We start from the raw sequence: 14,390 nt of genomic DNA on the forward strand, positions 1-14,390 counted from the left end.
CTGGCAAAAATAGTCAGCTAGTGGGTGCTGGTGATAGGATCTATCCCCAAAGAGCAAGTCCCAGTTCCAAAGGTCTGAGCTCTGTGAGGCTCCGACGAGAAGGCATTATATTGATGTCTCCTGTATTGATGTCCAAACGGGCTTAGGAGGGAATGATAACCCCACTTGCAGATGCTAAACGTAGTATATATACGCCCTTGTATTTACTCATTGGACCTGAAGTTCATGAGACTTTGAAACATGCAAGGCTGGGAATGCCATTGGCTGGGAGGGAGAAACAGAGGGTCCCCAGGGGAAGCCCATTCTCCAGGGAGCTCTCTTTAGCTCCCAGTGGAACAGTGGGAATACATTACCAGCAGACCTGGGTGAAGGTTCCCCCTCTCTTCTTGGGGATGCCTTTCTCTGCTTGGTACCACACTGACTGCTTTATGACAAGCCTTTATGACAAGTGTTTTTTCAGCTCCTGGAGAAACACTTTCTGCCCAGGGGGTTCTCCCTACAGCAAGGGGACAGAGTGTGGACACAGGGACATGCAGGGTCTGAAATGGAGCACAGGAGACCTCCGTTCTTGGAAAAAGACGTGCAGATTTTCTTTTCTGGTGGTGACTACAACCTTTTAATAGAGTTCAGAACTTTGCTGAATGCTTGCCCACATTGTGCCAGGCCCTGTGGGTTCTGGACCATCACGATTTATTGAGGGAGGTGACGATGTGCAAGGGATCAATGGCATGACAAAATAATTACAGATGGGGATTAGTGCAATAGAGACAATGCACAGGATTCTGGGAGAGAGAAGAACCTTGTTTTAGGCTCATTTTAGATAAAATGATTGGGGAAGGGTCTCTCTGAGGAGGTGGATCCCCCTGTAAAGCCTGAGAAGGACCCAGCAGTGGGTAGAACCAGAGGACAGTCATTCTGGGCAGAGGGAACAGCAGTGACAAAGAAGTCCCTTTACACTGGAAATGAACTGATTTGGGTCACAGTGGGAGAGTACTTATCTTGTAGCTAATTACCTTTTTCTAAGAGCCTCGCTTTTGTGTGGAACAATTGGTCCCATCTGCTCTTGATTTTGACCTTCGGTGTGGCTAAGTAGGAGGACTGACCATCAAAGATTATATCCTGGGCTGGATAAAAAGGGTGCCAAGTTTCTGTTTTGTTTTGCTGTTGTTTTTTTCTCCGGGAGCTGTTTTTCAACCAGAAACCAAATATGGCTTTAACGTTTCACATCTGATAAATAATAAAACACATGTGCATGTTTTTTCTTCTTTCCCCTTTGTTCTACCCAAGAGCGTGAATATAGGCTTATTTTAAAAGTAGATGTGACACAGAAGTGCATATGTCACTGGAACGCACACGCTTTTGAAGGGCTCTAATCCTTCCCTTGAAAAAGCCTGCCAGTTGAATTCATTTGCTATTAGAGAAGCCATTTCTTTGGCTGTTTTTTGGAATAATTTTCAAAATAAGGTGGCACTTAATTCTCTGTGAAAAAGAGAGCAAATGCATACCTTTGAGTTTCAAAGTGTGACAGTATTATTACTCAGACTTCATTCCTTTCTGAAAGAAAACACAGTTCGTTTTCCTAAACTGTTGTATTTAAAACATGGCGTTACTCTGACAATAACACAGTTAAAAATATTAAAATTTTAGAAAATATCACCTAATATGTTAAAGGGAAATTTGTATTTAAATTAGAACAATGAATCTGTGCTAACCTTCTTATAGAATCTTATTTATACTACATGGATACTGTAATTTTGGAGATACGGTGGAATCTACTTTTCACAACACTGCTGTTTTTGGCCGTCATACTAAATTGCAAAGGTGGAGACACAGATACACGGTTGTGAAATATGGACAGGGCTCCAGATTATTCGTCTTCAAAACGCTGCTCGGTCGGAAGTGGCTTATCTTTCTTGGCCCAAAGGATCTAAACTGTACACTCAGTGCATAAACAAAAGGACATGCACAGAAAGAAATGTTCCCGGAATGAATTTGTTTTAAGTTGCTTTAGCTCAGGCATGTGGTGCTTAAGCATGTGGTGCAGGAAACAGCTGATACAAAGAGCGGATGAATCTCCTTTTCTTATTCTGCTATCTGGGAGATGTGACTTTCCTTGGCAAGCCGTACGGGGAACTGTAGTCATTTCTTTGTGATCCTGGTTCAAAGTCTTGGCTTGTAGAAGCAGGGAGAAGGTAGGAAGGTTAGGGGCGGGAAGGAAGCAGTACAGCCCTCGGGACAGCAGGCCGTGGGGATCAACATCCTTCAGCGACATACGCAGACGTTGGGGCACTGCGAATTTCTTCATGACCATCTCCAGTTCCTCAAGTCTCCTTCTCTTGGCGACTCGTTATGATAATCCACAAGTATTCTGAAAAGCCCTCCTGCTGCGGCTACCGATGCCCTCGGCCCTTTCAGAGCGGACCCACGGCTATCAGGTGGGCTCCAGGTCAGACTCCAGACTTCGGTCCTGGCTTTTCTGTTTCAGAGCTTCATAATCTTCTTAACCTTTCTGTAAAATGGGAACAATAACAGTACATGTGTCACGGTGCTGTGGTAAGGACTCTACCAGGTAATCTCTGCCATGAAAAGCAGTCAGTGAACGTATGATACTAACCTGGTGAGCAGGCTCTTAAAATGCAATAAGCCTAACCTTTCTTCTATGAAAATATATATCTGTAATCAACTTAGAGAACCTGGCAATTAAAAAAAAAACTGTGACTAGGAAGAAAGTTACTTAAAGCCCCACCTTGCAAAATAAGCAAGTTTAATGAGCGGGCATATCTTTCTGGTCTTTGTTTCTATGCATTATTTTCTATCGCGTGGCTGAAATAACTTTTTTATGATTTTTTTCATTTATCGATGGAACATGACGCTTTCTATTTTATTATAATCTTTATGAGCCTTATTTTCATGGCCATATGTTGTTCCACTGAGTAAACCGAAGCACAGTTTATCTGTAATAATATTAATAACTATCATTACTCAAGTGCCATTTGAATATCAGGCTTTAGGTATTTTATGGACTTTTTCACAAATCTTTCAACAATCTTGAACGTGTTTGCAATGCTCCCCAGTTTAGAGAGGGTCCTGAGGGTGCACAGCTCATGCCTGGCAGCACAGGGGCTGAACAGGGTCTGGTTCTGGACAGAGGGGTCTGGTTCTGAAGCTGGCCGTCTCATTGTACCATGTCGTTCCAGGTTTCACTGCTTTAACTAGCAAGGTGAAGTATATATTTGCATTAAGTGTTTTATAACATGTTTTTTTTTTCTTTTCTAAGGGTAGTTTTGGTAGGTCTTCTTTTTTTTAATTTTATTTATTTATTTTTGGCTGCGTTGGGTCTTCGTTGCTGCGCGTGGGCTTTCTGTAGTTGCCGCGAGCGGGGGCTGCTCTTCGTTGCGGTGCGCGGCCTTCTCATTGCGGTGGCTTCTCTTGCTGCGGAGCACGGGCTCTAGGCGCACGTGCTTCAGTAGTTGTGGCACGTGGGCTCAGTAGTTGTGGCTCGTGGGCTCTAGAGTGCAGGCTCAGTGGTTGTGACCCACGGGCTTAGTTGCTCCGCGGCATGTGGGATCTTCCCGGACCAGGGCTCAAACCTGTGTCCCCTGCATTGCAAGGCGGATTCCTAACCACTGTGCCACCAGGGAAGCCCCTGGCAGGTCTTCTTGAAACAACATAATTATTATAATCAGAGGAAAGGATGAGGCCACTTAAGTTCTGAAAAGGGGGACATGGAGGAAACTGGCGATTGATGCTTTCTTAGGTTCACGGTGGAAACAGGGCCCCAGTCCTAACAGATGTGTCCAGTTGATGTTCTTTTCCCTCGTGTCAGTTATTAGCTATTGCTATGTTATTACTATTAATAATATCTCTTTTCCTCAAGACATCTTCAGATCATAATGGTGATGTCCCAGCAAAATTTTTACTAGAAAGTGTTATTTCCCACTGTGAGTTGGTTTCCCACCCAAATCGGTCAGCTATGAGTTGGGTTCTGTAAACGCGCTGACACATTTCCAGGTGCATCCTTCTGGGAAACCAACACTGGGGACCAGAGAGATGACTGTTGCCAAGTCAGCCACCCGCAGCCTGGCTGTGGGCTTCCTACTGAGTTAAAGTTGGGGAGGACATCGCAGTGTGGACCGCCCTTTTGGGAAAGGTCATCATTAGTGACTATCACACTGTATGCACAGATAATTGCGTCAGGTACCAAAGGCAGCTGCTCCTTGCCTGAAGAAAGAGAGCAAGGGACAATCATAGACCGTTCTAGAGACAGTGTTCTCATTAGAGAAAACTATTACTACTTTCATCTCCAGGGTTATCCTGTATTTCCTAAGCCACATACTTTCCATCATTCCATTGCACAAGAAAAATGAGTAAGCTGTGGATCTGTTGTTGAGTTAGAAATTCAAATAATGTATGTCAAAGAGAGGTAAACCTGAACAAAGGAGCGGCAGGTAGAAAAGAGAAATTGTGGCTTAAAAATTCAGGGAAGGAACATTGAACTCTCTGTGTATAATTAAAAATGATACTGCTTAGAACACAATTACAAAAGCAAGTTGCACCTGAATCTTTTGTGTCCAATTATATGATTTAATACAGCAGATTAAAAAAATCACTGCTTATTGTTATCCATTCGTCAAACATTAACCCCCCCATGGTATTTTTAAAGGTCCATTTTTATTGTTGCAGAGAAATAATTAAAGCTATTGTAATTAACTTTCTCGTGACTCAAAAACTCTGAGTAATGTAAGCACCCGCTGATATACGAGCCACAGAATAATATAGTGTCTTTAAAAATACGGCCAATTTAAAATAATCTGATAGTCAGTGGTAAATGAAAGTGCCTAGGAAGAAAATTTCTGGAACCACCGTGGGCAAATCTAAGTACAACTCATAATTGTTATTTTGTTCACAGCTTTTTTGGGAAGGATGTTCATGACTCAAAGAGGCTAATTCATGATGATGCTAGCAGACATATAAAGGACCTATGTCATTTTTAAAGTAAGAGTGCTTTATTTCTGTGGCTTCGATTGGAGGACCAAGCGTAGCCTATATCTCGATGACAGCCATTCAGATAAAAATGTACTAACGGGATCAGAAACTCTAAGAATTGGCAAGACCTCTCCTTTTCCCCGATTCCCCTCCAAAGCAGGTATCATTTCTCTGGCATCCCTATAATTCTCTTTGGTGAAGAAAACATCTGGCAACATATTAATTTTGAATCAGGCTGAGGATATTGTCTTGTTTTATCAAAATGATTGTTGAACTTTTAAATTTGATTTTTCCCAGGGACAATGTCCTGAAACCTAGGCTTTGCTCATAGTCAACAGTCAAATCTATGGCGTATGGAACACATTGGTTGTGCGCCGTTTCATGATTCGACGTATATATAGTCGTATGAAGGAGTCGGAGGCCTGTTGGTTGACAGAAAGGTGTTACTGAGTAGAGTTACTAGGAACCAGAAGATTTGAATTCTGGTTTCAGCCCTGTTGCTCATCTGTTGAGGGACTTTGGGTATCAGTTGGCATGGTTCAAGCCTCATTTCTTTGTCCTTAACGAACCAGTGATGCCTGCTTTGGTGAATAATGCTTCAGTGTGGGTGGCATTCTATTGTTTTAAAAAATGGTGCAGGTTGGGATAAAATGTACGTATTTTTATATCAACTAATAACATCAGTCCTACAATTCTTATAGGTATACAGTGGATCGTGCTCTGTTGCAGGGTGAAATGTGTACAAGAGGTCTCTGAGGGACAAAGCCATAAATGTGGAGTGAGCCACTTTATGCGGAAGTAAACTCCTCTCTGTGGGAGGGGCGGGGCTGGGTGTGTGACTTCTGCAGGTGGCTATTTTGCTCTTCCCTGCGACTCTGCCCTGACTTGCCACGGTGCCTGGTACCCACTGCAGACTTAGGAAGGATTTGGTGAACACAGGGACCAATATGGCACTGCTGTTTTCTTTGATGTGCCTAATTGTCTGGAGACCCCAGGCCACTCCAGATCTCCCCAGTTTGCACATGTTCTAGTGCAGTGGTCTCTGCTGAGCGTGTACCTTGCCTTGGCCAGACATGCTTTTTGTTGGTTTTGTTTTTCCTTTTATCTACGGTTTACTCCCGGAAATTATGGGGAGGCTTGTATTCGATTTTATAGGTGGTCAAGCACATGTGGTTTCTGTTCTTAACTCTCTCACTGGACTTAGAACCAAGGAGAGGTCATTTAAACTGGCAGCACTGCAACTTTCTCATCTACAAAATAGAAATGTGCTAAATGCTCTGTACATTAGGAACTTCAAGTTCTTACATCTTGTCACTCTAAGAAAGTCCCCTAAATCATTCCTGTCCCATCCCCATCATAGTGTTTGATTACTTAAGTTCAGTGACACTGAGGTGAATGGCCATGTTTCTTTTTTGCTTTAACGATGACTAATGACTATTTTTTTTTTTTTTTTTTTGGTGGAAAACCTGAAGGGAATACCATGGGGATAATTTTTCGGGTTTCCTCTTACTTGAAAACTGGGTTTCTCACTCTACGTCATCAGTCATTGAGATTCCAGGAAATGGGACAGGACAGATGCTCCTTTAGGGTGGGGACATTATGACAAAGAGTCTTCCTGACCGGCTCCTTCTGGCCTGTGGCTTGTGGGAGGTTAAGTCCGGCAACCACCCAGCCTCTGTGTGCTGCATTAATCCCACGCTGAGCCCACACTTTAGAAACAAGGCAGTACTGGATGCATGAGAGCAAAGCTGAAAGCAACCAGGCTTTTGCTCCATTTATCTGCTGGGATCTGGGAGTGTCGTGGGAGCACCCTGCAGCCACATGAGAGTACAGAAAATGGCAGTTTTTCATTTTAGTGACCACGGGCCTGTTTTGACCTTGGGTGACCTGGAAGGGTCTCAGAGTTCTCATGTACCCAGAGGACGGACAGGGTGGCTGATGCGGAAACCACTAGGTGAGCACCCAGGGCTCTTGCATAGAGGGTGTCATGACCCCACAGTCGAGGGCTGTAGGGCACATGGAACGGGACACCCAGTGCCCATGAGAACCAATGCAGGGCCATGTCAGCAGCTGAGAAGGATGTCAGGCTGACAGAGAGAATCCCATCTTGTGATGCCCAGGTGGGGATTCAGGAGCGTGTGTGAGCCTCGTGAAAGCCCTGTATTCCCTTTCCACTCCTGTGGAGGCCAGCAAGGGCCCAGCCGGCAGGCCCAGCGCCTGCGGATCCCAGCCCTCAAGCCTGTGGCCCCCGTCACCCAGAAGCTCCTACATCTCCCCCGCCAGGTGGCAGGACAAGCCGGGGAAGGAAGGAGGTCCTTGGAAACCTTAAGGCACAGCTACCGTGTGAACTGGCAGGTTTAGAAGGCCTTTCCCGCTGCTTGTCATCCAGCAGCTTGATGGGCTGGAGACTAAGAAGGATCATCAAAAGGGAGCACAGTTTCAGTCCAGCCACGGAAGGGCATCGAGGGGAAGCTGGCCTGCCCTTACCCGTCCCGCCCAGTGGCTGTGCCGCGTCTTCCTCGGCAGCATCTCTCTGGCAGGCGGCCAGAGTCCCACCGGGGTCAGAAGGGGAGGGAATCACCGTGCTTCAGGGGCCAATAGTGCACAGAGCGGGTGGGGCAGTGTTTAAAGGCAGGCGACCGTATGGATCCCTGTGGCGTGTCTATTAAGGCCCCTGTCTGAGCAGTTGTCTTCTGTCAAAGAGTTGCACCAAATAAGAGAAAGAGGTAGCGCTCCGGCCTACCGTTTTCTATTTCGGATATACAGACGGTCACTAAAATTCACATAGACTTTCCTGGGTGGAAATGGGAATGGGTGACAGATCCATCAGTGATCTACTAAGGAGCTGATCTGGTAGCAACAGGAATCTTGTATGATGAATTGATTCTAAGATCTCTTAGAATTCAGATGAATTTATTAAAAAACTTCCAAAACATAATTAATGAAACAGAAAGGGTCTTTTTGGTCCTTGTTACAACTACTATGCCAGGAAACGGCCTTGGAGATCCCAGATGTCAAGAAAAGACCTCCTACAGTGGCGGGGGTGGGCATGGCACTTACACAAGGCAGGAGAGGCATAAGGAGGGAAAGAAATGAAGCTCTTGAAAATCCCCTGCGTTGGAATGTGTCCTTGGAGTAGCCTAGTGTTCTCATAATAGGAAGAATGGCTGCCGTTCTCTTCCCCACGAGGCAAAACAGATGCCGTCTCTATGACGAGATGCTCTCTCTTCAGCCCAGCAGACATTTCTGCAGCCAAACAGCGCAACAGCAAACTCTTCCTCGGCCAGACATCCCTGCGAGATGGGGACAGCACGCCCTGAGGCAGGTGGCTGGCTGGCCTCAGAGCACCAGGGGACTGAGTGTGCTTGGGGGTGCGGGGGAGGGGGCGATGGCGGGGGAGGGAGAGATGCTGATTCATTCTCCTCCCACCCCAAATGACCCCTGCAATAGAACTGCAGCCCGGAACAAGGGGACATGGCATTTGGAGCGGAGTCCTCGTCGTCTTCTTTCCTGAGAACAGCAGAGAGGAAGGTCTGGCCTTCCACTATAAAAAGGCAACTTGGGTAAAAGGAAGAACGTGCCATTCCTCTCGGCCACTCCTGCAGAGCGACCGGAGGCTGCGTGTGGCCTGGGACTCGGCTTGCCCATCAGTCATACATTAGCACTTGCAGAGAAAAGGGAAAGCTGTTCTGACCTCAGGGACTGGGGTGCTGGTAGGTAAGAGGGTGACGTCGAACTTGTGCCTTCGAGCTCACGGAGCTCTTTCTGTGTTCTATCCCGTTGGTTCCCACACTCACCCTGCAGGGCTGCCAGGTAGGTATTCTCATCATCCTCCTGGTTCTGGGGAGAAGATGCAGGGTCTGGGAGTCAGCTAACTTGCCCACTCACCCCACATGGAAGTGGAGGGATTCACTCGAGCCTGCGAACTCCAAACCTGGGGCCCTTTTGCTCCATCTGGCTGCAGCTTACAGCACGGAGCTGGGATGGAGACTGGGGACAGTTCATAGGAAAGCCTAGGAGCCGTGATGTAGATGCGGCGGGTTGGGTTGAGGTGAATGACACAGTGGCCACTGCCTGGACACCCCGGATACTTCCCTTTAGCCGAGTATAAGGCTAATTAGAGCATAAGATTTCTGGGGGGAGTGGGGAAGGGTGCAAAGCACAGTCTACTTTCTCGCCAAGTCCGGGAGAATGTTTGGCCAGTTCGTTTTGGTTTTGCCCGTTACATCCACCTGGAGAGTCATCTGATGCTATGCTCAGAGCAGGGCTTCCTGTACCACCGAGAAGTACATGGCTCACCTTCTTCCAGCTCTTGCTTTCTGACATCCAGTCGTGTCTTACTTATCAAGAAGGTGGATTCAAAGCACTCAGATGTAAACAGGGCAAACACAAGTCACGCAGAGGGCAAACATCCTCTTCACAATGAGCTGCTCTCCACTGATTCTATATATTGATACCATTCTGTGTGTCACGAGCATCTTTGATCTTAAAAGATTTCCGTCTAGTTTCCTGATTGATTCCTTCTTCCACGGAGCACAAATATCAGAAGAAGAAAGGAAAATCAAAAGGGCACAAGTATGGGACTGAGTATAGCTCATCCTGGGGAATCCATCCTTCCCCTTTGAAAGGACGGAGGTGAGCAGGGACATCCCATGCATGAAGTGGGTAAAAGAGTCCTAACTCTGTCATCTCCCCTTCCTGCAATCACTTCCTTCAACCTTCTGCTCACTGCATGCACCCCAGTATGGAAGACTTCTCTTTTGACTGGGGATTGAGAATCCATACTGAGAAGTTGAAGAGCTAGTTTGACAGATTAGGTATCAAGGATATTTTAGCTCAACAAGGGGACCCTAACGAGAGCAGTGCGTAGCCTCAGGGCGTGGATCCCAGGCATGGGGACAGGGGGCAGGTCTGTGCAGTCCCTGTGGTTTGGGGTCGGGGTGGGTTGGGCTGGAGGAGACCCCATCTCTGGCGACCTGTTCTTACTACAGTCTGGCATGTTCTGAGAGGCCTGGAAGGTGCTTAGGGAGTGGGGTCGTGCTGCTCCCGGGACATCTAACACTTCCAAGAAGGTCCTAGGTGGGTCTGCGCCAAACTAGAAACAATGAGGGATATGTTCCTTCTTTCCTTTTCCGTGCAGACCAGCCCAAACCCAGCACACAGTGCGCACCAGGAAAACACTGATCGGAATGGAATGAACACATTTGTAGGAGACACAATTCCCCCCCCTCCCCAGTGTCCTATCTTGGCTCGTAGCAATAAATAGGAAGTTCCTCCCTTTCTGGAGTTTTAGAGGTAAGTAGCTTCCTCCCTTCCTTGCCCTGCACTCACCGTCCCCAAGAGAGGGGGGACAAACCATCCCATTGTGAGAGTGGGAAAAGGAGCTGGAACTGGGGGGGTCTCATCTTTGGGGACCCTATTTTCCACAACAGCTTGTCCTGAGTCACACACCCTATGGAGAGGCCAGCCATGGTCCAGCTCTGTCTCTGACGGGGTCGGGGACACAATTCCAGGGGAGGATGTGATGCTCTGCTATGTCCCAGGTGCAAACTGCATTTCTCCAGCAAATATTCCTTCACTTCAAACCTGACATGTTTATCTCCATGTCTGCCTCTGAGTCTGTCTCAGTTGCTTCTGAACTGTGAACAGGAAAAGGAGCTATGATGACGCGTCGTCACTCTCAGCATCCAGCTGGGTGGAAGGAGGTGACATCTTGAAAAGGGAGTCCATGGCGAGGCTTTCCTTGTCTCTGCCCCCTCCTCCCGTGGGCCCCTCTCCCAGGCTGTTCTGAGACTCTCACAGCAGCTCGAGTAGACTTAGGGCTGCAGTGGCCGGGCTGAACCGCAGCAGGGCAGGTGCCTCTGGACTTCAGAGAGAAGAAAAAGCAACACACTTCCCTGAGCACCCCTCTTTGCCCGGGCTGCTCTCCACTTTCTCGGAGGCTGTATATTTGCAAGGGGTTAAGTAACCACTTGGAGAATTCCGGTGAAGGTGGGCTAGGAAGGGCAGTATGAACTTAGACAAGCAGGTGTCTAGAGGTTTGGAAGGAGAGTTTAAGTGTCAAGCATGCCTTTTCCGCTATGCTCCCATGCTTTGACATCTTGTGGTCTGGAGGAACTGTCCCTCCCAGGCGTAGCTAATTCACAGAGATAACAAATCGCTCCATGCAAGATCTCCTTCCAAAGCAAACCACCAATCCCCAGCCCCCAAGCCCGCCGCCTCCTCTACTGGGGCCACTATCCCCCTGCCCTAATTGCCCCAGGGCTAGGGCCCAGAAAATCAGGGACACCCCTAGGTCCCAGAGCCCACTGAAATGATTTAAGATAGCCAACCCGAAGCCTGATTCCTCTGCTTCATCTGTTTCTCCCTGTGGAAACCACAGTAAAGACTTTTGTCCAATTTTCCTCTCGCTGTCTCTGACTGTTGCCTTTCCTGCCACTTCCCCGTGTGGCCACCCATGGCATGGCGACCCCTCCTCTTGGGATCTGTGAGCACAGCAAACTGTATTCTTAATGGCAGTCCTATCCTGATCTGTTGGCTTTGCTATACCTAAATAATAATAAGACCTGCGTTTTAGAACAGTTTAGAGTTCCTGATCCACAAAGAAAGCTAAGGATGGAGGAACGCTATCAGCCCCTCTCTGGGAACCTCACTTTATACCAAGCACAGCTGTCAGGGCTTCCCATGGGCCAATTCCACCAGTTTTCACCCAACTCCTACATGAGTACAGACACATTTCAAAGGAGGAAACTGGCTGGGATCAGAGAAGGTAAATAATCTTCCCAGCGTGACACATCGGGAATGGAAGAGAAGCAGAGGAGATGGTACACATTTTCTGAAAGGCTGGAGGACAGTGGGGATGGCTGTGGGCTGACTTCAAATCACAGAGTTTTGTATTTATGAGAGGAGTGGAAATCACTGTAGCATCTCTGTGCTGTTGCCGCAGATAAGCCGTCTGGCTTCTGAACATGAAAGAGTTCTGCCCCTGGGTTTTTTAATAAACGATAATGAAAACTGATGGATTGGCCAGACTCCCATCAAAGTCTTGTGCTTATCAACCAGGGACAGGGCCAAGCTTTCACGCATCCCTGCCCATCTCAGACGCCTGTTCTCAGAGCCCGGACACCTAGGGAGATAACTCCAAGGGCGGGAGCACACTGAGTCCTTTCCTGAGCAACAGTTTCATATTGTTTTGCTGCATTTCTGTTGCTTCAAAGCTCTGGGGAGTGAGTTGTGAGAACCTCAAATCCATTTTACAGCTGAAGGTCCTCCATTAGGCCGTTCTAGTTGGGGGAAGCCGAGAGCTAAACCCCAAAGTGAACTCCACAAAGTCCAGCTTTGTCTAAATCCTATCAAAACAAGGAGTTGAAAATTCCAGTTCAGTCGCTGCCCCCATCTCCCCACTTTCTTTATTTTGCTCTAAGAGGACTTTGTAATGGGTGATGCATTTGCTTTTTTGCCAGATTCCTTGTAACTTAAAACCAGTTGACTTCAGTCCGATTAATGTGTATGGTGTCGACAGCCAGGGGTGTCTGAATCCATAGGAGCAAATGACCACAGTTCAAAAGATACCCCGGAAGGGGAAGTGTTAGTGCCACACACTTGAGTGTGAGTCGATGGCAAAAATCACACGTCAGGCTCCACAAAAGTGACCTTGGCTGAAGGCCATTGGCCCCAAACTGCTGGAACCGACGGGGTTTGCCTCTCTCACTGATTAAACCCTTCTTCCTTCAGGAAATCCTTCAGCTTTTGTTTATCTGGAGATTTCAGAGACAAATCTTTCCTTCCAAAAATCATGTTTGAGGTCTGCAGAGTCTGGACAAGAGGAAGCTTTGCGATGACTGTTACAATCGACCCTCCCCATGGACCACCCGGTCAGGGCTGGGCACCCTCATGATCACCCAGAGAATTCAGACGATGCACCTGCAGGGTACAAGGAATTGATGGTTACCAACGATAGGTCACTGAGGAGAAGCCAGCATCCTGGGGAGTCAGACCATTTCTGGAATTGACGATTACAAGGTGGAGTTATGCAAATTTGCCATTTTGATAGTTTAAAGATGGTCAAAGGGCAGTGTCACATGGTTGGATCCCATTCTACAGTATCTCCTCCATCTTACCATCATCTGGACAAAAGAGTGACCAGCCACCCTGATTTGCGTGGGACTGTCCCAGTTTTAGCCCCGAAAGCCCACTTCTAGGGAGACCCTTCTGTTTTGAGAAACCCGGGGACGCTGGTCACCCCGCTGGGTGAGCGGAATCAGACCCGTCTTGTAATGGAATCTTCAGGGCTCATTCGACTCTCGCTGTAAGACTGACGTCCACTTGCTGGCTGGACTGCTTGCTGGGCGGGCACTGGCCGAGCCCATTGGTCACAACCAGGTGAGCTCTCTGAAGGTGAGACCCGGCAAGAAAGTTGGGTGCCGCTGAGCCCCACAGCTGACGGTGCTGGGTGGACACAGGCACTAATCTTGCCTTAGGCTTCTCTCCCTGTGGATTGCTGCCCTTATGAACAGCTTTCTATTGGGGTTACTGGTACGTAATATTTTGCTTAAAAAGAACACTTGTCAGAACAATCAAACGATTCTTGCAAAGACAGCCAGGAACCTCCTGATTTGATTAGCTGTTATCCTCCCCCTGGGATGTGCTCTGGTCCCCAGTGGATGTGAGAAGCCACTTCATAGACAGGGAGCATCTTTGTGGGAAGTCCATTTTACTTCAAGATTTAGGGAATTTTTCTCTGTTACGAAAGCAGACTTACAAAGAGGGAGGGTAGAATATTTTTATGAGCGTTAAATATAAAACATACAGAATGAACAATTTTGAAGTTACTTCAGGCTCTACCCCTAGGTTCTCAGCATAAAGTTTGAGGATCACAGGACCAGATTAAAGTACTAAACCATGGGAACCTGCTTTTACATATCATTCAGTTATCCTCAGAAATTGGTTTCATCCTAACTTTCTCTGTTAAAAAAAATTTTTTTTCATGTGGGTCACCAAGAATGTGGAATCCATTATTGTGGAGACAAGCAATTTTTTGTTAATATAATTATCTTCTAAAAAATATTTAATTTATTTATGGCTGCATTGGGTCTTTGTTGCTGCACGCGGGCTTTCTCTAGTTGCGGCGAGCGGGGGCTGCTCTTGGTTGCGGTGCGTGGGCTTCTCACTGCGGTGGCTTCTCTTGTTGCGGAGCATGGGTTCTAGGTGCGTGGGCTTCAGTAGTTGTGGCACGCGGGCTTAGTTGCTCCGCGGCATGTGGGATCTTCCTGGACCAGGGCTCGAACCCGTGTCCCCTGCGTTGGCAGGCGGATTCTTAACCACTGCGCCACCAGGGAAGCCCGAGACAAGCAACTTTTAATCAAAGAGTGTAGAGCACTGTGAGTGATCAGACAAATGATTAC

The sequence above is a fragment of the Phocoena phocoena genome, chromosome 17 (assembly GCF_963924675.1).
Source record: "Phocoena phocoena chromosome 17, mPhoPho1.1, whole genome shotgun sequence".
In the NCBI taxonomy this organism is placed as follows: domain Eukaryota; kingdom Metazoa; phylum Chordata; class Mammalia; order Artiodactyla; family Phocoenidae; genus Phocoena; species Phocoena phocoena.